The sequence below is a fragment of the Polyodon spathula genome, chromosome 12, assembly GCF_017654505.1.
Source record: "Polyodon spathula isolate WHYD16114869_AA chromosome 12, ASM1765450v1, whole genome shotgun sequence".
NCBI classification, from domain to species: Eukaryota; Metazoa; Chordata; class Actinopteri; order Acipenseriformes; family Polyodontidae; genus Polyodon; species Polyodon spathula.
In genome coordinates, this window is record NC_054545.1 from 41233892 (window position 1) to 41259219 (window position 25328).

Sequence of the window (25328 nt, forward strand, 5' to 3'; positions counted from 1 at the left end):
TCTTTAAAAATAAAATATTAGACATCAGAAATGAGATTACACAGACACCTTCTATTAAGGGGGACTCCAGCACAACTACACCTATTAAGGCTACTATGGGGGCTATTTATTTATTTATTTATTTAACTTACAGGAGCTGACAGAGCTAGCTCAACATGTGAGAACTACTGCATGATCTCTTGGTCCTATTCCTACAAAACTATTAAAATATGTTCCTTTTTTTATTAATACCTACATTTAAAAAATTACAAATGGTTTTCTTTCTTCTGGTATAGTTCTCTCAGCAAATAACGTAGCTGTGGTAAAGCCTATGCTTAAGAAACACACCTTGGACCCTAAAGTCCTCAATAACTATAGGTCAATCTCCAACCTACCATTCTTAGATATGGTTCTAGAGAGTTATTGCAATTCAATTACAAACATTTCTAACTCTTAATGGCATATTCGAGAAGTTTCAGTCTGGTTTTCATGCTGCACATAGCACCGAGATGGCCCTTGTCAGAGTTGTGAACGATCTTCTGATAAGCTCTGACTCGGGCTTTCCATCAGTTTTAATTCTTCTAGATCTAAGTGCTGCCTTTGATACTGTAGTCCATTCCATCCATACAACTCCTGTAAGTTGTTGCTAACCCATTCAGGGCCTTAATAGTTAAAAGCAACATTTTAAAATCAATTTTAAACTACACAGGTAGCAATGCAAAAACAGGGGTGATATATTAACTTTTTCTGGTTTTAGTCAAAATTCTAGTGGTAGTGTCCTGCTGAATGAGCTGTGAGTGAGACACCACACGTTTCTGATACCAGAAAAACCTGCATATACATAATCAATTCTAGATGAAACAAAGACATTAATTAGTCTTTCAGCATCAGGTACAGCAATAATAAGTCTAAGTGTAGCTATATTTCTCAAATGATAAAAGGATACTTAAGTAACTTTCCTAATATGAGTCTTGAATAATAGATCAGGATCAAAGATAACACCCAAATTTTTCATTTCTATTTTTAGTTCTGATGAGAGACTAGTCAAGTAAACCGACATTTAGTTGTTTATGAAAGCCCACTAGCATCAACTGTTTTTATCAGAATTCAACATTAAAAAGTTCTGAGACATCCAACACTTGCTTTCTGCAAGGCAAGCAGCTAATAACGCCCCAGCAGAAGTATTTCCTGGCTTTAAAGCAAATAGAGTTGAGTTTCATCAGCATAACAATGGAAGTTCACACTATGTCTGTGGATAATGTCACCTAATATACAACAAAACTAACAAATGACCTAAAACAGAGCCCTGTGGAACACTGCAGACAACTTCTAAATATTACTAAATAAACTGTCTGAGTTGTTTATATCTGTTTTGGTAACTTTAATGGGTGTGTTTTTGCGTTTCTGAAAAAAAACAAAAAAACAAAAAAATGTGCTAATGACGAGTTACAGACTGTTTACTGTAAACTTGCATTTTGTTGCTCTGGAGTAGCCATACTGTTATGATTAGGTAATTGTTTAGCATTTGGTACTGCTTTACGAAGGATCCGTACTCAAAAAGGCTACAGTACTTTGTACTGTAGTGTTTTGTTCATATGGGCTGGCTCACTATTAGTCTTGCTACCCCAGGATTCTCAAGGACCTGCTGAGCCGACAACCCCCTAGAGCTGAGGCTGTTTACCTCTTCCGAGGCCGCTATGATTAATGAGGCCTGCACACATCCTCCTTCCCCAGAACCGGGGGACAGGAGCAGCTGAGTAAATACCCAGCGTTATTCTTACCCGCCTGCCTGGGAATAAAACTGCAGGTAGCTGTGCACTGTGCCACGCAGATTTATTTAAAAACCTTCACTGAGATACTCAATCTCAGGGGGCATTTGGGAAAAAAACACAGTGCTGTCAATAAACATGAGGCGACAGTACAACCGGGACAGGGAAGTCAAAAGTGTTCGGGATCACAGCTTAGCGCCAATGGAACACATTTTTTTTGTTAAAGTTAAACTGGTAATGTTTCAAAACTAAAGAGCAAATAACTGTCGCTCCTTTGAAAAAATAAACAGTAGCATGTCTTTAACATCCATATTTAGAAAACATTTTCGTAAGATATTTTAACATAACACATCATTAAATTCATATGCCTATTTTAATTTTATAAAGAAAACAATAGGGTGTATTCAATTTATCTAAGTAGTGGCACATTTTTTAATATTTCAATTCAAACAGGACCATTGCGTACCTAGCCTTATAAAAGTTTACCATAGTAAAAGCAAGTGAGAGGATGGTAAATCACAGGTAAGCATTGCAAGCACAGAGCATTATGGTATAGCATATTAAAAAAAGAAACATGGCAAACATGGAGAATTGCAAAATTACAGTGCAAATTTACCATAAAGACTATGAAAAACAAACATTTAACAGTAAAAGAGTAAGTAATATAGCGTTACATACCCATGTGTTGCTACAACTGTTTAAATAATGTACCTGTAATTTACATCCTGACAACTTTTTACACTTCTAACTTTAAAGTCTGTTTCAAAGCTCTTTTCAAAATGGCCGCTCTAGTGCACTGGGGTTTGAGATCTGTCTTCTAAATAAGTGGTGTGCAAACATTTTATATACCGCCCCCCTATCTCAGCATACATTCTGTTACACTAGAACTTAACTGTATATTTTAACAGGTGTTTGTTTTCTGCATTTAATGTAAATCGTGTATTTATTTGTAGATTTAACCACAAAAAGTCCAGATTTAGCTAAATACAAACACATTCTTACATTTTTTGAAAATTGTACTTTCAGATATCATTCATAAATGTTGAAAATGCATATCGTAAATTCAGCGTTTAAAAGTCTGGGAATATATATATTTTTTTAAACTTAGTGAGTCAACATTTAACAAATAAATCTGTGAAAAAATACATATAACAACATTTATCTAACAGAGTTATATATGTAAGAATTTGTCAGGATGTTAACAATGAAAAGACAAATTACAGGTTGGTCATTAGAGTGCCTTTTGCATCCCATAAATTGTGTAAAAAGTGCTTGGTAAAGTTATAAGCTCAAGAATATAAATTTGTCCAGAAGATAATTTAGTTGCAATATTAAAAATAGCATTCTAAGGTGAGATAGAGGTGTGTCAATATATTTTCATGTGGAACGCCGTCCCTGTCTGTGTTTGCTTAGGTTAGCTTGAGACAGTATGGCTTTGCTTATTTAAAAACAGTGGTAGAATAGTAAATACATAGAGCATGCATTTGTTGAATTTTAATATAATTTATTAGACAAAGAGGGGGAGAGGTAATAACTTTTATTGGACTAACCAAACACTAATTCACCTATTAACAAATATAATTTATTATAATAATTTAATTTAAATGACAATGTACACTATAATGTACGCTATTTAAACAGTTGTAGCAAGACATGGGGACGTGTAACATTATATTTTCGGAACCCCGCACCTTGTCCAACATCATCAAAAAGATGTAAAGCACAGGTCTCTAGTCGTTTTTACTCCGGAAAAAGACAAGAAACCCTTTCAATGGCCGAGTGAGACCGATAGGAGCTGAATGAAACCGGAAAAAAAAAAAAAAAAAAAAAAAAAAAAAAAAAAGGCCTATTTCATAGCCCCATCCACTACAGAGATAACACAGATATTACAAAGGAGATAGCTGCTTCTGCATCCAGCGATCAGAGAATATCACAGACATTTGCAGAGCTTTTTGGAGATGTTATAGTAATAAAATTATGACTTGAAGAGTTTGGTGATAAAACGAGTGATCATGAGAGGATTTATGCATGTTTATAAAGAGGTATGTGAAAAATACAGGTGGGGTTTGGTTGTATATACAGTAATGAGTGTCCTTTTTTACTCAAAAAAAAAAAATTTAAATGGCACGTTTAAAATAAAGTGCATATGAAAATAAATTGGACCTGACATGACTGACTAGCGGTGAATAAATGGACTGCAAAGGGTGAATATGCTTTCCTTGTATAGGTCTTTAGACAGTTTTGTTGTCAAGAGTGTAATTTAATTATTTAAACATAGCAATATTAAGATCCACCACAGTTTAGATCACGACGTTTCCCTTCCAGGTCAATATGCTCTTGCAACAGAGTCTCGCCTTCTTTCAGGCTGACCGACTTCCCGACCCTGGAAATGAACTGTCAGGCCAGCCTGTCCAAAGGACCCTACTTTTGCTGCTTTGAGCCCTGACAGATCAGGAGGGAGATTTACAACCAAGATTCATTATATTTCTGTCACAATGTCCCATCGTTATTTTGGCATTGCAGGATACAGTGTATAATTTTAAACAAGAAATAAAAAAAATGACACAGAATCTCAGATATACCTTTTCACAAAGTAGTCTTTTAGGTTTTAACCAAAAATCACCGCAGGAAAAAAAAGAAATACAAGTAGTGTTTAACCTACAAAGAGAGAATGAACACCCGAGACAACTACTTATTCTTATATACTGTATAGTATATAGCAAGGTAAAACTAATTGTGTATTCCTTTGTATTTTTCTCCTGATACAGTTAACATTTTTCAACAGTTTGCATGTTTTAAAACCCATAGTTGTATCCAGTAATTTATTGTTCGGTTTAATTGTGTAATTGAATTGTGTAGGTGTGGTAGCAGAAACTGAATCCTACGCTTCCCCCATTGCTGGCTGTGCCTGATTCAACCTGGCTATAGAGGAACAGTATCCCTAAGCACAGAGAGACCAAAGTAGGCTAATGGTGTATTGGGTGTTATTTAAGACTTTCTGCATCTGTTGACGTGTCAAAATCATCTTCAATATAGATTTTTATTGTTGTTTGTAGAAATATAAGTAACTGGAACACACACATTAACTATAATACTGAAACTCCCCTTGGGAAATGGATATTTAAACTTATATTAAATTTAGGTACCGCTGTATATACAGTATAGCATCTTCACCAGAGTGTAGCCACTTGGCAACTTTGGGCTGGGATGAAACAAGCGTACTCCCAGCAATGAAAGCTGCAGGAGGAGACCAGAAGACAAGCAACAAGACTGTAGGACTACCACCATGGTAGTAGTCAACCCTTAAGGCAAATGGTGGCCATATTGAGCAGGTAACCCCTTAACCTCCAACCATTCTTGACATAGTTGTCTGTCCAGAATGAAGCCACAACAATAAAATGCCTTCAATCTACAAAGCCACCTGCCCTTGCATTCCACCCAATAGTTTTGTTCAGATTAACGGCTGTATGGATTAGTTCCAGTGTGTTTGAAAGGGACAGTGCAGTGTTGGATCAGAAACAGACGTTTAATAATTAGGGGATTCATAATACAGAAATTTAATGGAATTGACTGATCCACTCCTAGGATTCCAGGTCGGTATTCATTATACAGAATGGGTATATATGACTTTTCTTTCTACACAGCTGGAGAAGGACTTTTGTCTGATATTTCCTGACAGATACTTTTCTAATCATTTAAACCTTTTGTGTACATGGATTTTTTTTCTTTTTAAATTGTTGTACACTGCAGTTATACCTCATTTCAAATATATATATATATATATATATATATATATATATATATATATATATATATATATATATACTGTATAGATATAATCAGTCCAATAGAACAAAAAACAACCAAAATACAAGTGTACAAACATGTTAGTTTTTTTCAGATTTTTTACCGAAAAGTGCCTTTTAGAACCTAAGTAACAAAATACTATATAAAAGAAACAAATAACTATATACATGTGTTTTGTAAAGGGTAAAAACCTTATTTGTTGTGCCATTTAGAAAAACTGTTTCTGTTAACAATTATACAAAGAGGCACATCACAGCTTTTATACTTCCAAGGTATTTTGATATTCCCTTCTGTTTCAAGACAGGCAAGTGATGCATGTCATATGTAGATGACCATGATGTTCTCTGCACGGGATGCAGTTCTCCGGAACATCTTTTGGGTATCTGGCTGTTTCCTTATCTTTGTGTAGAGTAACTCTGAATGGTTGTAGTTCCTCATTACATCTAACGCCACTTTGTCGACTTTCCGGGATCCGGTAAGATCTCACCTTACTAGAGTCAATACCAAACTCAGCAATTTGGATAATCGGGTGTCCAACATCGAACAAGAAAAGCAAGGTTCTGCAATTACAGTATTTTCCTCCATTCTAGCAATAAACTCAGCCTCCACCATACCAGCTACAGTCACTTCCGGTGTGATACCAACCTCCCTACAGTCGAGCCTATGATCTACAACGTTGTAATTGCCACGGCATATGGTTCTAGCACCTCAACCCCTGCCCGTTGTCACCCAAGATCCCCTCAGATTCAACGAAACATAATAGAAGGGAAGGATGTCAACCTGGTTTCACTGTTCATGGCTACATCTGAATTTCTGGAGCATAAAGGAATGGATTATGCTCTATCTGTAACGCTGAAATCCAGAGACCCCAGATTACTGAAACATCTAACTCTGGAGGAATTCATCCTTGCCTTTGCTATTTATAGAGATCTCCCTTTCCAGATTTTTTCACAGTTTTAAATTTGAGGTCAGTGTATTCTTTAGTGATTTTCTTTTCGACGCCCATTATTGAAATAAAACAACAAACTTGGCCTACATTACTGTACAGTTATGCTCTTCCTCAACTTTGACCCCAACATAATGAGTGCTGCATAAATTATCGGCAACTCCAGTCCACTAATGCCGGAGCTGGAACTTTTATCAGGGCTGCAAATATATGCTTTAGGCAGCATTCATTACAACATATATTATAAGTTCTCAAGTACTATTTTTCTTACTTTGTCTGTCAGTAAATTTTGATTATTATCAATGGAAATACTTTTTCGCTGGTTTGTGTGTGTGCAATGAAATCAATGTTTACTGATTTAAAAATCGAACCAGGAAATTCACCTTCATTTTAATGAGAATTGACTGTATTTGTACAATTTTGTATCATATGGCACTTAGAAAACCAGTTGCTAAAGCATGACTAATAACCAACAGCCCATTGTAAAGTAAAAGAGAGTACAGTACTTGTCTCTTGGATTTTTGCAAATCTTCATCGGCACTGTGTAGCTCTAGTTTCTGTGACCTGCAGGAGCTGTCAAAATGCCATTCAGCAGACATGGCACGCTCAGGATTTACTGCTGGAGGCGTTTGTGACTAATCAGCTGAAAGGAAGGGCACCTGATTAGCTGTGGGTGATGGAAGGGATCCCTGCTAGGCTGTGCTGAGTGATAATGCTGACGGGCCATCTGAATGAAGTGTTGAACTGTGTTAGCTCAGACCTTTAGGGAATAGCCAATCAACAAGTTCAAAATCAAAACAGATTTCCATTTCTGTTTAGTGGAAAAGACGTGTATCAACTCACAAGGAGTGAGACTCTGGCCTCCTGCTTACTGGTAGTCAAGTAAATAAGCATTGCTGTGTAGGGGTACACAGCTGTGTTTTGTGATTCTCTTGACCAAATTCGAATTCAAAATGGCCAAAAACCCTTGAGTGGTTCCAATTTATTTTGCTCACATATTGAGTTTTATCAGTTTTCTCTGAATCTTCCTTTACATAACTTTGAGCGTTCCTGGAGAATCCAAAATGCTAGGACAGCAGAGTCTTCCTCACACCATTCAAATATATATGATGGCCAAAAACATGGGGAGATTGAAAAAAGGCAGAGGGCCTGGGGTCCCCTTAAATCCCCAGCAGCAGCAGACTCTTCTTAACATTGTACGCTTTCGGCATTGGGCATAACATTGGGCTGCCAGCAGAGAAAATAAAACAGCAGCCATCCTAGTTTATTTTAATAAAATTAACTGTTACACACAGTAGGTGTATGTTTAAAAGTACACTGTATAGAACTGTATTAATATAGAATTTAGATTTGAAGGCCAGGACACTAACAAACATGGTGGGATAAAATACAGAAACTACAAAACAGTGGGAAAGCTTATAGTAAAGATACATCACATTGATACGCCACTAATATACTAACATCTGCTACCATGCAAATGTTATTGTCGTTTAACATGTATTATTATTATTATTATTATTATTGAAAATTAAAAAAGCAAAGCCTGGGATACATCAATCTGCCATGCAAAAAAAGGAGCTTAATTAATTTCTTTCTTGATTTTGCTAGCACAGTAGAGGAAATAGATAAAATCAAGTCATTCTGTATGGTTTTTGACATCCAAGTAAATATGGTTCTTTGCTCCATGTGCACATGCTAGTAGCAAAATTAGCAGTTATATCTGTAAGCTCCCTGTGTCGCGCCAGATTTTCCATTACTTTGTGTATGCACGTGTTAGTGTTTCAAGTTAATTTATGTCAAGGTGAACTTTCGACATTAGAAAGTGAAATGCACTTTTTAGACATTAAAACATTTTAAAAACACCAAAACACAAAACAGATCAAGTTAAATTTAAATTTACACAATAGTCACCAATTGTAATGACTCGAGTCAGACTCATGTTGCAATTTTTGGTGACTCGACTCAACTCTAGTCATTAGGGGAGTTTCTATTTATGTTCTAATTTTTCTTACTCTTTTCTCAAGAAGACCCTCTTTTCACCCGACGTCATGCAAATGAAGGGGAAAAGAGGAGGTTGATATGCAAATTAGCCATGCGTAGCATTCCTGTGCTGTTTTCAGAGACAGCTCAAGAAAGTGTTCACAAAATCTATGGATTAGACAGGGAGAGAAATAAGCAGTCTGCCTGCTGCCAGCACTGAGAGATGCCAAACTAAAATAAACAGTGTCTAAAATAACTTAAATCATTTTTGGTCTTTTTTATTATTTCTTACCAGTTATCAATAGGAAATTATTTATTTGGTAGGGGTTTAATGTTTGTTGTCTGGTTTAATGTATATTGATCTAAAGTTATACTATGTTTTTTAAAAAAGCATTGTTTTAGAAAACAAAAAAGAACTGGCAAAAAAGCCATATTTTTCTAAAACTGTTAGTTTTTAAAATACAATTGACCTCTTAGTATTACTGTACGTTTGTGCATTTTAACTACATTGATCATTTTATTTAGACAAACAACTGGGATTTTATTGTGCCAGTTCACCTATACTTAACACAGTAAAATAAAGGGCTTATGGTTGGGATGTGTTCTGTGTGAAATATTTTCACAATTTTTTAAAAATATATTAGTGAACAACCCTTTTTATCTGAAAATAATGAAAATTACTTATTTTGTAACATGCATAATTATGCTATACTCTTGGCCTTACCACACCACTATAACATATTGTATTTCTATGTATTTATTTTTTCACTTTGAAATTGAGGAGGCACTGTCTCCCTCTCCATTGATATATATATATATATATATATATATATATATATATATATATATATATATATATATATATATATATATATATATATAGTGAAACAATCCTCGCAACTTTCAGAGTTCGTTGCCCCTTTAAAAGCAGACCCAGCACATGAAAATTGATTTTTCAGCGCTTATGCACACTTTTTAATAAACACAAAATGAAAACAAACAAAACAGAAACAAACACCTAGCTCTCTCCTGGAGCTCTAACTAAACATTAATATGTCCCTGACTAATACGCAGGATGGCTAAGCCGTTTACCTGCAAAACAAACACCATAACACACGGGATAAACACAATGACTTACTTTGCAATGACTGCTCGCTCGCTCGCTCTCTCTCACACTCACACTCACACTCACACTCACACACACACACACACACACACACACACACACACACACACACACACACACACACACACACACACACACACACACACACACACACACACACACACACACACACACACACACACACACACAGTCAGGCTCTCCACTCAGCATCCTTGATAGTCTGGCTGCCTCTCTTAAATACCTTGCACCTGGCTCTAATTTATAATTATCACCAGGTGCAGGGGACTAACTAAATCATTAAACAATTAAAACAATTAGCCTGTTCACCCACAGTGCATTCTCACATGGATTTAGCAGGGAGGAATTTTAACCCCCTCCCTGCTATCTCACAATATAAAGGGGAGGATTTTAACCCCCTCCCTGCTATCTCACAATATAAATATAAATAATATAATATATTTATATATATATATATATATATATATATAGAGTAGGTTCATCAGAAGTATGTAGAGTGTGAGCATAAAGTTTTGTAAAGAAGTGTTCTTGAAAGCTAGTGTGTTATTTAAACCATTTCATATTCATTAAAAAAAATGTTGATACATGAGTTAACCTCCACGATGTAATCTGCTGTATTTGAAAATAATACCTTTCTAATTGCTATTTGTCAGGTTTAGGTTTCTTTTTGGTAAGGGAATAGTTTCATTGTCTTTCAGTCTGTCTGTCTTTCTGTCCATCTGTGTCTGTGCATTTGAGTGTAGCAGGGTCAGGGGTTACCAGATGCAGTCTGCTGCCTTGGGATGCTGCTCAAGGCCCTTGAACGATGGAAAAGTGCTTGACGCTTTTCCTCAATGACACTGCCTCGCTAACTGGAGCCAGCTGAGAGAACACAAACAGAGGTGGTGCATGAGGCACTGATCCCAACTTCCTCTGAAACTTCCAGCCCACTTTTTTCCTGTCAAATTCCAGAGCGGTTTAAATTTTCCTGGCAATCGTTCAAAATCACAAGCCACCTTTATAGCGCTTCTACTGATTCCCTGTAAATCAGGATTAAATTGCTTTTTAAAAAGTTACCTGACTAATATTCATGAGGATCAAGTTCCACAAAAAAGGCACCAGCATTATTGTAATGGATTAAGATATGGTGTTGGGGAGTACGGGGGTCTGTGTATTCAGTAAAACACAAAATCTTCTAGCTTTAGTTTAAACCTGTAAAGCACTACAGTTGTTCAGCTTACTTAAAAAACAGATAAGTCTGCCAGTATTAATACATAATTTATTTATTGCATTTATATAGCACTTTTTATACAAAAGTATCACAAAGCAGTGTACAATACATAGCAGAAGAAAAGAACAAACCACAATACACTTGTATAGCATGTCACACTTACAACTGCTGTAATTAGACCATTTAAATAACAGTATACACATAATACAGAAACAGCAATTTTAAAGTTACATTAAAACCCACTAAGATGAGAAATACATTTTTAGTCTTGACTTGAAAACTGTAATGGTCCCAGCTTCCCTGACAAACAAAGGCAGAGAATTCCATAATTTAGGAGCTCAACAAGAAAAAGCCCTACCTTCCGTGTTGCTTTTGTTGACCCTAGGAATAACCAGCAGCACCGCATCCTGTGTCTCAGAGTGCGATTTGGAAGACACAGGGTCAGTAACTCCTGCAAATAACTATGTGCTCATTCATTCAGGGCCTTGTAAGTTAACAGCAAAATCTTTAAATCAATTCTATACTGCACCGGGAGCCAGTGTAAAGAGGCCAAAACAGGGGTAATATGTTCACGTTTCATGGTTTTAGTCAGAATTCTGGTGGCGGTATTCTGAACAGGACACATGGGATACCACATATTCTGGGACACCAGAAAAAGTGCATTACAATAATCAATTCTAGATGAAACAAAGGCATGCATTAGTCTCTCTCTCTCAGAGACATAAATAATTGGTCTAAGTTTGAATGTATTTCTCAAATGATAAAAAGATACTTTAGTAACTTCCGTAATATGAGTCTCGAATGAGCGATCAGGATCAAAGATGATGCCCAAACTCACAATTTTTTTGTTTAAGTGTTTATGAGAGACTGCAAGGATCAAGCTCATGTAGTCCCACATTTCTTTTTAGTTGGTTCTGTTTTTTTCTGAATTCAAAATTAGAAAATCCTGTGATATCCAATGCTTGATGTCTGTAAGGAAGCAGCTAACAACATCCAGGCAGAAAATAATTCCTGGCTTTAAGGTCAAAAATAGCTGGATATCATCAGCATAGCAATGGAAGTTCACTCCTTCGAGTCTGTGGATAATGTCACCTAACGGTAGCATATATAATGAAAACAGCAAGGGACCTAGAATGGAGCCCTGTGGAACACCACAGACAACTTCTTATAATGCTGATTTTATCTCCCCAATAGAGACAAACTGAAACCTATGAATCTGGACAGGACAAGGCCAGGCAGTCCTACTGTGCTTTCAAGATGATTCAGTAGGATGGAATGGTCTACAGTATCAAAGGCAGCAATAGATCTAGAAGAATTAAAACTGATGGAAAGCCCGAGTCAGAGCTTATCAGGAGATCATTCACAACTCTGACAAGGGCCATCTCATGTGCAGCAAGAAAAACATACTGAAACTTCTCTAATATACCATTAAGAGTTAGAAATGTTTGTAATTGAATTGCAACAACTCTCTCTAGAATCTTACCTAAGAATGGTAGGTTGGAGATCAACCTATAGTTATTGAGGACTTATAGGGTCCAAATTGTGTTTCTTAAGCATATGCTTTACCACAACTACCTTAACTGTTGAGGGATCTATACCATTTTTTAAATGTGGTTATTAATAACACCAAAAACATATTTTAATAGTTTTGTAGGAATCGGATCAAGAGAGCATGTATTAGCTGTCATATGTTGAAATAGCTCTGTCAGTTCCTGCAAGGTAATCAAAGAAAAAGCCCCCATATTAGCCTTAATAGGTGTCTGTGGAATCTCATTTCTGATAGTATTTTATTTTTAAAGAAATGTAAGAAGAAATTGCAGCCGTGAGAGGAGCCAATGTCAAGGGTAGGACTATTAAAGGAAGGATGCTAATGATAATATCTGCATATTCAAAGTTACTATATTATACCACTTTATTCCAAGTTAATATGTTGTTTGTAGGGTGTCTCTTGTTCCTGTAAGAAATGTTATCACGTGCAGTTTGAATGAGGTTTCTGGCTGCTCAAACCATGAGAAACAACGTCTCTTATAACATGGAGACACTACACACAACATATTTACTTATTATAAATCACAAAAATGAAGATTGTACTTAATCTAGTATTAAACTAAAAAAAGTGTTTTATTTTGGAAGTGTGTTGTATGCTGTATACGTGGGATGACATCCCTGCGCAGGATAAGATGTACTGGAATTTTAACAGGTCCTTTGGTTGATTTTTCATGACTTGTGATTTGTTCTTGCTTTAGGCAAAACTTATGATATTCTGGGAATGAGAGTGATGTAAATTAATAAATGGTTTGCATTGATAATCTGAGATGTTATATAATTGAAATGCATTCCACATGATTGAGATAAGATTATTTTTAAAGTGATGTCAACATTCCTAATTAAAATTTTTTTTTTAAAGCTGTGGAAAGTCTAATAGATGATAACTGATCTGAATATTACCAGGCCTTCTTTATTAAGTGCGTGACTCATTCTGGCGACTGTATTGTACAAAACGACCAAGAAATAACCAAGCAGTATATTTTTAACTTGATATATACCCAAGGATGACATTTTTATTATGGCACCACTATGTTTTATAGCATCTTTTTAAAGCTACTACATAACACAAACGATGATAAATGTGTGCAGTTATGTGAACTAATGTAACTGGGAGATGCACTGCCATTACAGATTCTGTCCCCATTCGATGAGATTAGATGAGGTTAAAAACTCCACAAAGGAAGTCTCTTTCTCTGTCGCTTGTGGTGTGGGGTACTACTGGTTCACACCCACCCTGTGTCTTCAGAATAAAATGGCCAACTTTTCTATCACAGTCGTTTTTGTTGTATAATAATAATAGCACTGAGTGTAATTAAAATTTAACCCTATATGGATACAACTGAAGGTGCCCACTATCACTACCATATACAATTACCATCATATTATTATATACAATTACCATTATATTATCATATACAATTACCATCATATTATATATTTTTTTAATTTAAGAGCAAGTTGCTTTAAATAATATTTGAACAATTTTTGTTTTACTTTCCCTTCACTTTTAATTATAGTTTCACTCATTCTGAGCAGTTCTGAGTGTCATTGTTCCACTGTTAACTGATTTTATTGTATTTTTGTATTTGGAAAAAATTGCTTTTAACTGGATAAAGAAGTCCAACTCCTATTTTTCTTGCAGTTCCTTATTCCGTCTCCATGGCTACCAATAGTCCATGGCTACTAATACTTTTTAAATGTTTCATTTTTTTTTTTTTTACTTTACTTGAGTAATTAACTGTTCAGTCCATGTTTACTTTTAAGATCAAATACACAAATTACTGACAGAATCTGATTGTTTAGGATTTTTAGAGCACTGTCACAGAGGGGTCAATGGACACTGCTGGTAACCATGGAGATAGTATCTGTGGCACTTAATTGAATGAGGAAGTGCAAGAGAAATTGGAAGTTCCAGCAGCTTTGATAAAGAGCGGCACTTTTCAAAACAGTTCAAAATGCTTCCTCAGGTCCCAATGAATAAAACTCTATTTGGGCAGCTTGAAATTATCATAAAAGGTAATTAAATGTAAAATGTAATACAGAACTCTAATACTCAATCAGTTAGGTCCTCGGAATAGCCACATACAGTAAACAGTATTTCATTTTTGCAAGAAAGTTGTTACCTTGCCTCCAAAGCCAACAGCTGTCCTTTGCGAGTCCCTGTGGGGTTATCTGAAAGGGCGGAAGACGGGGGGAGTGAGGCTATTGCTTCCCTTCGTTGGTTTTGTACTTCACAATTCAGTTTCCAACACCCGTTCCAGAGTCTTTGGCCTTCTTCCCTTGTAGGTGATCCCCTCCCTTCCCTCACCTCCCCTCCCCTCTAAAGACTTCCAGGTGATAGGGCTCAATTCAATTACACACGGTCCCCTGGGATCCCCCTCCCTAGGCTTCATTGTTGTCCCATTGAAACTCTCCTGGCAAAAACATCTTCAACAGTATTTTTGACCCGCTGACGTTCATAGCACCAAAACTTTTGATGTTGTTTGTTTTTTTCTGAAAGGAGAAAAACATCCATTAAGGCTCAAAGCTCGAAATTGAATGCCAGACCAGTCTTGAAGGTTGCAGAACCTTGGTGTTATAATAGACAGTGTGGGGAGGTAATTAAAAAAAAAAAAAGAATGCTTGGTTAAATAGTTAACAGTATAAATCAAAGTACACTATAATGGGATAGTATAATGCACTGGTGAGACTGTACTTAGAATACTTGGTCCAGTCCTGATCCCTGCAATACAAAAGGGACATTGAGACCCAGTGAAGAACAGCAACAATCCCAGGGCATAGTAAATGCAAACAGGTTGAAGAGGAACCAAATCTAGAACCTAAAACCAAGAAGGATTAGGGGGGACTAGAGGTTTTAAAATCTTGAAAGGAATTGACAACATTAACCATTGCCAGTGGGATCCTTTCAGACCCGACTTAACAGAGTTTTGGGGTCTGCTTGTCTTGGGGTATAGTTTTTTAAAGTAATTTTACCTCTGACTGGCTGAGAAAACTTTAGGTAAATCATGAATACTGTATGTTTCCCACTGATGCTTAGCCAGCATTGTGTATAACCTGGAACTTTTGTGTGGATTTATATTATCTCTTTACAGCTGAACACTACTTCCCTGCCTTCTCTCGTACATAGTATTGTGTTGTTTTTTTACTCAGATGTTTAACTGACTGGTATGTTTGATATTGATTTTTATATTTTGTACAGGTGAGCGATGTAGCACATGTTACAGCTGGTTGAAGTGGAAAGAGCACACAGCAAAACTTCCTCAGTCAGAATCTGCAGTATTGTAGACATGTGCAGAACCATACCAAATTATGGGTTTACAGCCATTGATCCTTAACCAAACCATCTTCGCTCTGCATGCTTATAAACTTAAGCCATCTATACACATTACAAAGAGATACATAATCTGGATAAACTCCCAAAAGCAGATTTAAAAAATTGAAAGTGTGATGTATCTAGCAGTTTAGATACATCAATTGTTGGAGGTGACATCTTTTGCAGTTTGGGGTCTGTCTGTTTAAAATGACGTCTCCTATAATAGGAGACACCCAACACACAACTTTGAAATATTTTAAATCCACCCAGAAAAGATTTTACACAGTCAGCACTCGGATATCCGTTACCCAGATACCTGTCAGTCACGTTTTACTGCCCTTGTATTAAGAATAAAATCAATCCCCATTATATATGTAACAAATGAATGCGCTTACCCGTCACACGCGATTTCCAGCTCCGACACCAGTTTTTTGATACAAAGCCTCTCCTCAATGTTACAGTTTATTTCAATATCCTTCATAGCCCGTATATTTTTTTTTTCTCTCTGCATGCCAAATCAGTGTGTCAAATTGTGCGGTTACACAGCACTTTCTCCAGTTTCACCTTATGAAAATGCAACCAAAACAAAGTGAAAGAGACAAGCTATGGTAATGTAAAAGTTAATCATTAAACAGTTTTAGATACTGTGAGGTATTTTTTTAATCTGTGATCTTTAGTTGTTTTTGTGCATTTTCATTTGCAAATGAACTGTGACAGTGGGGCCTTATCAAGCACTATTCTGCAATTTTTAATACTGACTTTGGATATTGTTTTAATTCTGGAAACTATGTTTTTTTATCTTTTGCTAAATTGCATTACCTTTTACGGTAACATTTTGACTTAATTTTGCTGTTGGGTCGTTAATGGGGAATTTTACATACTGCTATAATACATATCGTATTATATTTAAAAGTATGGATTGTATTACAGTCCAAATGTCGTCTCTTTTGGCAAGTGATATTTTCAGAATCATATCTTTCTGAATTAAAATACTTCTGTTGAAAATATAGTACACCAACAAACTACAGTACATCTAAATGGAAGCCTACTTGGAAGCCTACTTATTTCAAAACACAGTCCTTTCAGATATGTATTTTTCATATTGTATCTTTTTTGTGTTCCCTGAAAAACAGACAAGGGTTGGAATGGTCCAAAATTAAATAATCAGATATGCGTCACATGTGTTTAACCATCACTGAAGTCAAAATGTTATAGGGTCAGATATGTGTGTGCTGACTGTAGCTGAATACTATTATTAAACCCACATGTACAAACAGACACAACAAACCAACACACACACATACAAACACACACATCCAAACACACACATACAAAGTTTATATTCTCAGCATGAGGTGACATGTGTACACAAGCTAAGATATACTGGAATTTTGACTAACCCTTTTAAATAACTGGTTGATTTCTCATAATTTTACAATGCAATGTACACTCACACACATTGTATAAATAAAAAATTCTCAAATGAATAAACAAAGCTGATGGGGAAGGATGTGAAAGAAACTATCTCATGTCTACTTTCATAAGCTTCAGTGTGTCAATTTAACTGCTTTGCATTTTCACCCCATAGCTTAAACAAAACACTCCATCTATATTAGATTGCATGTTAGTAAAGGGTCAGGCTTAGGTCCTGCTGGTCTGAACGAATCACTTAATATACTTTCACTTTGGAGTGACTACTAATACACCATAGCAGGCTTTCCATTCTGTCATAAACACTTTTTAACCCCACATAAAATAAAAAGAAGGTTGGACAATACTTGTGCAGCTTGATGCCAATTTTTCTGCCATCACTCGGTTTTTTCTTATCTCTTTTAACACTCTGTTTCCCAAGGGGTGTCCTTGACAAGCCAGCTGCTTAAACTTGCAAAGAAAAAAAGGGGAAAGAAAGTCTGGTTTGGGGTAAAACATACCTCTACGGCTAAATTAGAACAGTCTGGAGCTGTTTGTGACTTGAACTAGGGTGAAAGGAAACCAGGAATTACAGTGCTCGTCAAAATCCCGGCACCTGCACACTGTGCATGCAACAGGATCCTGTCCCTGTGAACCTCCGCTCTGCAATAACTCACAAATACTGCCTGAAAGCTGATAGCCAGGCAGATATTAGTTTACAGCCAGTGCAGGGCTTCTTGCAGGTAGGAACAGCACTTCCCACCAGACACAGGCAATTCCAATGTAATCACTGTAAGACTAGATTTCCTGTCTATTACTAATATAAATTTAGGGGGTGAAAAGGATCAGGGGGAAGTTTTTCACCCAACACAGCTTGACTTGCTTCACTTCTTTCTTCATAGTCAGACTCGATAAATCTTTCAGGCTGTCTGATAGGTGTCCAGCACTGTACATCGAAAGCTGTTACTTAGTTTATATTAATTGCCTAGGCAAAACTGTACATGCACCAGACTTGCTACTGTATTCTACTGAAATAAGCCGCACACAAACATGTTCTTGATATCAAATTGCAGTTTCAAAAAAGATTATCTAAAATATACAATTAAATTTCCTTTTACACCAAGGAACCCATCCTCTGGGGGACAAAGACCAGCCCTGTTGGTGTCCGCTTGAGGTCACCAGGCATCTGGTCAGTAGGATCCACTGTAGCGTGATGAGTAGAGACAGTTCCTGGTGTTTAAAGCCAATGCGACACTCCCTTTGAAGTACCCAGTGAAGACCATGACTTTGCACTGCTAGAATGCAAACCTGCACTCCAGATGAGCTACTCTGGGACCCCTATGTACAAAATTTTTGATGTCCATAAATGAATAGGAGTAGTTTTGCAATGGGCATGCATTTGTTTATCACCTTTGGCAGTTATTTAAAATTGCAGAAATCCCTTTTTTTGGTAACCTAAAAGATTTCTAAAAGCAATCAGGAACGACCATGGGTTTGTCTACTGTTTGCCGATTCTTACTTTAGTGCTAAGTTTAACCGCTGTTTTGTCTCATTATTATTATATTGATCTCAATGCATTGAATTAAAAAAAGTTTAACCTGTAGAACAGAGGTAACTCAGTCCCTGCCAACTTTACCTCCCTAACCTGAAGCAGCACCATATCCAATACCACACTTCCTTTAGAGTCCCCAGCAAAGACTGGCAACGAAGCACAACCAGGAAAGTGAACCTGTACGCTCCTGACTGTATGACTCGCCTTGAACACAATGCAATCATGTCTTTACCATTTTAGCCACTTGGGAACCCCTATATTTTCCTTATTTTAATATATAATAGGTATGATTTTTTGATTTATAGTATTGTGTAGCACTCTTTTAAAATGAAATCTTTCTTGATCTATGATGGTAGTTTTAGAATATTGTTGCCCATAATCTAGTGTGTCCACCTACCAAGTTTCAATGCTCCTCCACAACATCCATGCAAAGTGGCCAAGTGACGACCCACACACATCGCAAATCCTCCTGTTACACTTAGTGTCAGAGTGAATTGTCACAGGTCCTGCTGATTGAAGGCAGTATAGGCACAGAGTTGTTGGCTGCCAGGATGTACATGCAGAACCAGATTAAGATCAGCAGCCATTGGAAGCACTGCTGAAGGAGACGTGGGTGAAAAGCCAGATGGGGAAGTGCTGGAGCCCCAAAAACCGGTGAGGATTTACCATCCTCAAAGACCGGAGTAGGAGTGACTGCCTGCCTGGCAAGAGCTAGAGGAGGAGCTATGGTTTGAGAAGGAGTAGCGTCCAAAGAAGGAGGAGCTATTGTCCAACAGACTCAGGAAGAGGAGCTGCCATCCGTCAGCCTGAGGAGGTGGAACTGCTGTCCTCGAGAGCGAGGAAGGAGGGAAGCCTGTGCTCCAATCCGACGCCTATGGGTCAGCTCCCTCGGGCTGTGCTTCCAGACACCCCACTGTTGTGTCTGGACCTCCCATCACCTGTTGACTCCCCCAAACAGAAGAGGAACCAGCTGGAAAAATGAACGAACCGGTGGTGCCATTCTGATGGGGTGGGGAGGTATGTGACAGGGAGAGCCGTGTCGCTGGTTTTTGAGTGCATGTGTGGAAGTAGCTGGGACATGCAACAGGAGACGCATTGCTAAGCAACTAATTGAGCAGGTAGGCTCATCCGGTGCTGAATTGAGCGTGAGGCATTCCCAGCCATAGCCATACAGACGGGTGCTGAGCGAAAGCTTGCTGTGTTGACATAGAGGAGGAGAGCATCCGCTCCATGTAGAGAACTACTAGACGAAACCCTTCCACTGCAAGATGGTGCTCGTGAAGGCATTGCCCAGCTGAGGCCATTTGAAAAGGCCATTTGAAGAGGTTTGAGTCATCGTGAAGATGCCGGGACTCCGGGAGCCCAGAAGTTGGTCAGTTTAGGGTATGTTGATCCCAAACAGTATATACAGGGTTGAGTAGTTTAGTATGTTCCTAGAGCGGGACATTTCTTTTAGTGGGACTACAGCTCACCATTTGTGAGGCAAACTTGTATTTTTAGCTTTGTTTTCTTTTGTTTTCTTTATTAAATGTGACACTAGATCTACCATTGCTGGTAAGCTAGTGGCAGCACATGTGTTGTATTAAATTTGCACGCCTGTGCAGCGCGTCAACACCCACTGCTCATGCCTCATTATCATACAGTGACGACCAACACTCGTAACAAATACCCCTGCTACAATAACTATTTTGCTGTATTTGACTGTCAAACTTAACTTTGCAAAGTGCTGGTGGGCATATGTATGTTTCTTTTGACCATGACTATTTCAATTTACCATTTTTTTCAATCTGGCAGGATAAATTACCTCAGCACAGAGGCGAGTTATACAATTTAAAATCTTTTTTTTTTGTAAAATGTTGGCAAGCGACAATGGTACTGTGTTTCATGAAAAAAAAAAAAAAAAAAAATTGTATATATTTTGTTTCAGATATTACAATGATTGATATTAAGTATGGGATCCTTGGAAAGATGAATTTGGGAAAATAATAATCTTCCTCAAGATTGAAGAAATCATGAACTTGTGTAAATATTCCCTCAGTAACAACGCTCTGAGACTTAGTTATTCCATATAAAATTGCATTGTTGTTTTGCGTTAATGTAGTGTAGCTGCCAAGGTTTTAAAGGTTTTATTGCAGTACTGGAAACAGACAGCCACTTTGAACACACTGGTGGATTGGCAGAGAAGATTCCTGAGGTTAATGGGTTAACAGGCAATCACAACTTGTTTTCAAGCTATTTGGGGCCATTTGAGGTCGCCTCAACACGTGTTAATTGGAAGAGAAGATTGTGGGTTTACATGTTTGAACATCAGCACCTCATTTCCATTGGGTGATCGATATACAGGCCTCTTTTGTTCCAGAATCTGGTGCATGTGTTAAAAATCCTCCACCCACACAGAAAGATGTGTTTTACCGTAACCTTACACTCAGAAATTGAAGTAACTCTATCACAATGGATACTGTTTTGAATTGAAAGCAATTATGTATTTAAGAGGGTCAGGATAAAATAAAGGTATTTAAGTACAATGATGTCATTTTTCATTGCCATGTGTTTGATTTGTTATACACCATGTAACACATTGAAAAGAACTTTGTCTCCTTGACTTACAGAATAGACGATTGGTTATTTTTTAAAGTTGTTCATGGAGAAAAATGCCCTGGAGATAAATTCACATAGCTGAAATGAATAACTTTAATTACTTTCAGAAAAAAAGAAATAATGATAATTTGGAGTACATAGTTTTGACATTTCTATTTCTTGTACCGATTTAAAAAAAAAAAAAAAAAAAGATATATACTTGGTAAATGTAGTCCACTACACTTTTCTAACACTATTATACAAACCATAATTTATTTTTTTATTAAAATCTTATTCAAATTATATACATTTATCATTTTCACCCCAGATCCTTTTTAGAGACATAATGCAAGTAAGCAGAAAAGTGATATTCATTAAGATGAAATGTCACAGTAAGTTGTAATGCGTTATTGTAATCTGATTACATTCTTCAGTAACTTGTAACTGTAATTGTTCTTTTTGAAATGAAGTAACGCATTCAATTGTATGTGAAAATGTATACTTTAAAAAAAAAAAAAAACACTATGGTTAATGCTTGACATGGAAATCAGAAAGCTCTTCAACTTTTTAAAAGTAAATTCCCCAACACTGACTTTTAGAAATAGTTGTCAATCAACTTATAAAACTGTGGCAAAGTGATTTGTAGCACACAGGTGTAGAGGTGATGTAGTGCTTAGAAACAACAGTCTAACAACAGTTCTAAAGTAAATAACAAATCTTTATTAAGGGCTTTTAAATAATAACACTGACTATACAGAATGATGTGTAAAGTCAGTAAAACCCCCGGGTTCAGTCCCTAAATGATAATATTAATAATAAACACACACTTTAAAACACTTACATGATCACCAGTCCAACAGTGAGTGCTCCGGGTGCAAGTGGTGTTGTGAATACGATACAGTACAAGTGCTTAACAGTGGTGCATTGCAGTCCAGGTTTGATGCTGGCTTAACGGCGACAACTCCCAGATTTTTTAGCTGTCTACAATAACAAACAAGAACAGTTAATAGACAGACAGTACAACACGAAACACTCACCGTTTCTGTTTACTCCTCAGGTCAGTCCATAACAATAACAGAGGAACAGATTGCTTAGCCACATCCCCTGATATACCTTCATTCCCACCCCCTACGGTAGGGAGTCCAATCACATCTCCTCCAATCCATGACTGACACCTTGCCTACTGTATTACGGTGATGACTTTGGATATTGTGGCTCCACCCCCTTCCTGAACGGCCGACTTCCAACGGACCCTGGAATAAACCATCCAGTCCGGGGCACACTGTTCCTGTTACACAGCACCCCCACAGGTCGGGAGGGAGATTGTTGACTCGGATTCATTCTCTCTCTGTCACAGGAACTATGGGCTCATTTCATGCAGATTTAAGTGTGATTCAGTTTGCTTGGAGTTATATGTGATACCTCAGAGAACCACATAATCGCACCAGTATACACCAAGTGAACTAAGATAACTTGAAATGGTAGTCTCAGTTCACTTGGATGTAAACTCTGTAAATTTTACACTTTGCTCCATTTCAACTTTTGCAATATGAAACCAAACGTATTCCAGTTCACTTGAAAATGAACCGCTCCAAATAGCAAAGCGAATCTTGAAAGTGACATACTTCAGCAAGCACCAAAAAGTGTCTCGCCACTGTCGCACGTAACTGTCAATACACAATACAATGACACATACACAACGACAACAACACCATAATGTCACATCTACACAAAAGCACATCACAAAAAAAGATACTATAGGGCTGAGTTACAAACTGTGAAATGATGTTAATTATTCATACCCGTGTTTGAGATTTACTATTGCAGCATGCACGTTCTTTAAGCATACTAGCAAAAACTGTCACAAAGAAAAGTCAAAGAAAAAATATGAAATGACAATTGAATAATTATTTAGCACATCTGGCTTCATTATAATTGTGCCGGATACACTCGCAGGGAAAACATTGTGCGGTACAAACATTAGTGTTGCATTTTCGCTGCTCCACCTGAGTTTAGTAAACCAGCTCCTATGTTGCACCTGTATCTCATCACACTGTTATTGTTATTATTATTATTATTATAATTATTAATTTTTGCCTTTGCTTGAAATGTCTTCTAAACACTAGCCTCAAAGTATTTTTCCGACAAATACACTGTTTCGGCCTGCTTTGTTTCTTTGGCAATGATTTGATGTTGAAAGCACCAAATAAGCCAAAAGAACGTGGAAAACAGCACATCACGTAAAGTATTCTCCAAGTTGGGCAAGATAGAAAGCTTTTTTTTTTTCCCCAGAGAGAATTCCACTCTAATAATCAGCAAGAGAGCGAGTGTGTTGGGAAGTGCAATGTGAAACCAATAGAACTGTGGTCTGGTGAAGCTGCCAGTGACCCAAACAAGCAAATCTGAATTAACTTTAAAAGCAATTGAAGTTTGCTTGAATTTTTCTGGAGTGAAATGAACCAAAGCTAACCTAAAAAAACATGTTTGTTTGCACGTGAAACATGATTTGAATCACTTACAAGTGAACTAGGTGTGAAAGTGAGTATTTAGAGTGTCATGCCTGAAACTATACATAGTTTTATATTCTGGCAACAATAAAATATCTCACAAGCTTTGTGATCAGTAAGTGTTTGTGTGGCAGGTGCATTGCTATTCAAAACTGAAGGAATGTTTCATGAAGGGCAGTTATAAAAGTATGAAACATGTTAACAATGCTATGGTGCTTCTATTTTTTCCCAGCCTCTGTACCATAGAATATTACATTTTCAGTAAAAGTGTGTATGGTCCACCCCCACATAGGCACAGCAAAGCCCCTCCTGGGATATTGTTTTTATTGCTGCAGACAAGAATTTGATGAGAGAGCAGCAATAAAAAAAAAACTTTTTTACTCTGCTCTTGTAAGACATCTCCCTGCCAGAAACAATCCTCCCAGATCATTACAGAACCAGAAAGAAAAACCAAAAAACAAACAAAAAAAAAACACGACTGGTTGAGTTAAAGGCATGATAACCAAACCTATAAAATTCATTTTCTTTTTAAAGGCATTGTCCTTGCAGGAGATATGTAACCTTGATTAGATCACTCAAAGATTCACCTGAACAGGAATTAGCGAGGAGTACAATAAGTCGTTTCAGATGTTATTAACATTTTAACTTCTCTCTTACCATTATATCACATTTGCAGTCATTCTGAATAGTTATGGGTTTTGTTTCTCAAATTGTGAGTTATTATGCTTTTTCTCTCAATCTATTTGGCTTTGAGCTGCATTGAGATTGAGCTTTTCTAAAGAATCCCAAGTGCTAGCACTTAACAGCTTGTCTCATTCAGTTCAAAGCTAGTGACAATGCTACCTTTCAATGCTACCTACTCAAGTTAATATAGTCAGAGAGTAGGTGGGACTGGCAGAGTTAAAAGGTCACATTGTCGCATTGCATTGAATGGAATCAGTCTCAACTCTTACTAATAATAACAATAATAAATATAGCTGCAAGCAGCAATGACCAGGGGCCAAGTACCAGACTATGTGACCTATAAGTGTATTTCCCCTGTGGCATATAGCACCCCATTGGCCTCTACTAGTCTTTGAACTTTGAAAACTGTACTATATTCTACCATAGATTAATAGTACAATATATACTGAAATTTGATTTGCTGATGGCCTGCATTTTTTTTTTTTGATGCAGCAACTTTATTTTTAACAAACTTAGGTCAAAGGTCAACGTTAAGATAATTTTTGGATAGCGCCCATATGGTTTTTTATATATGTTCCATAGTCACCATGGCCCTATCTGCACTCTCTAAGCAGTTATAAGCCAGTTTTGCATTTGAATTTAAGGAGAGGTCAAAGATCATGATCAAGGCAATTTCTTAATAGAGCATATATGGGTTCCTATCTGTGTTCCATAGTAACCATGATCCTGTCTACACTGTGTAAGGAGTTATAAGCTAGTTTTACATTTGACCTTAAGGAGTGGTCAAGATCAAGGTAATTTTTTAATAGAGAACACACTAATTCCCATAGGCCTCTTCTACTCTGTGAAGATTCATGAGTCTACAACATTGTACCTCATGTCAGAGAAGTTTCAGAGAAGAT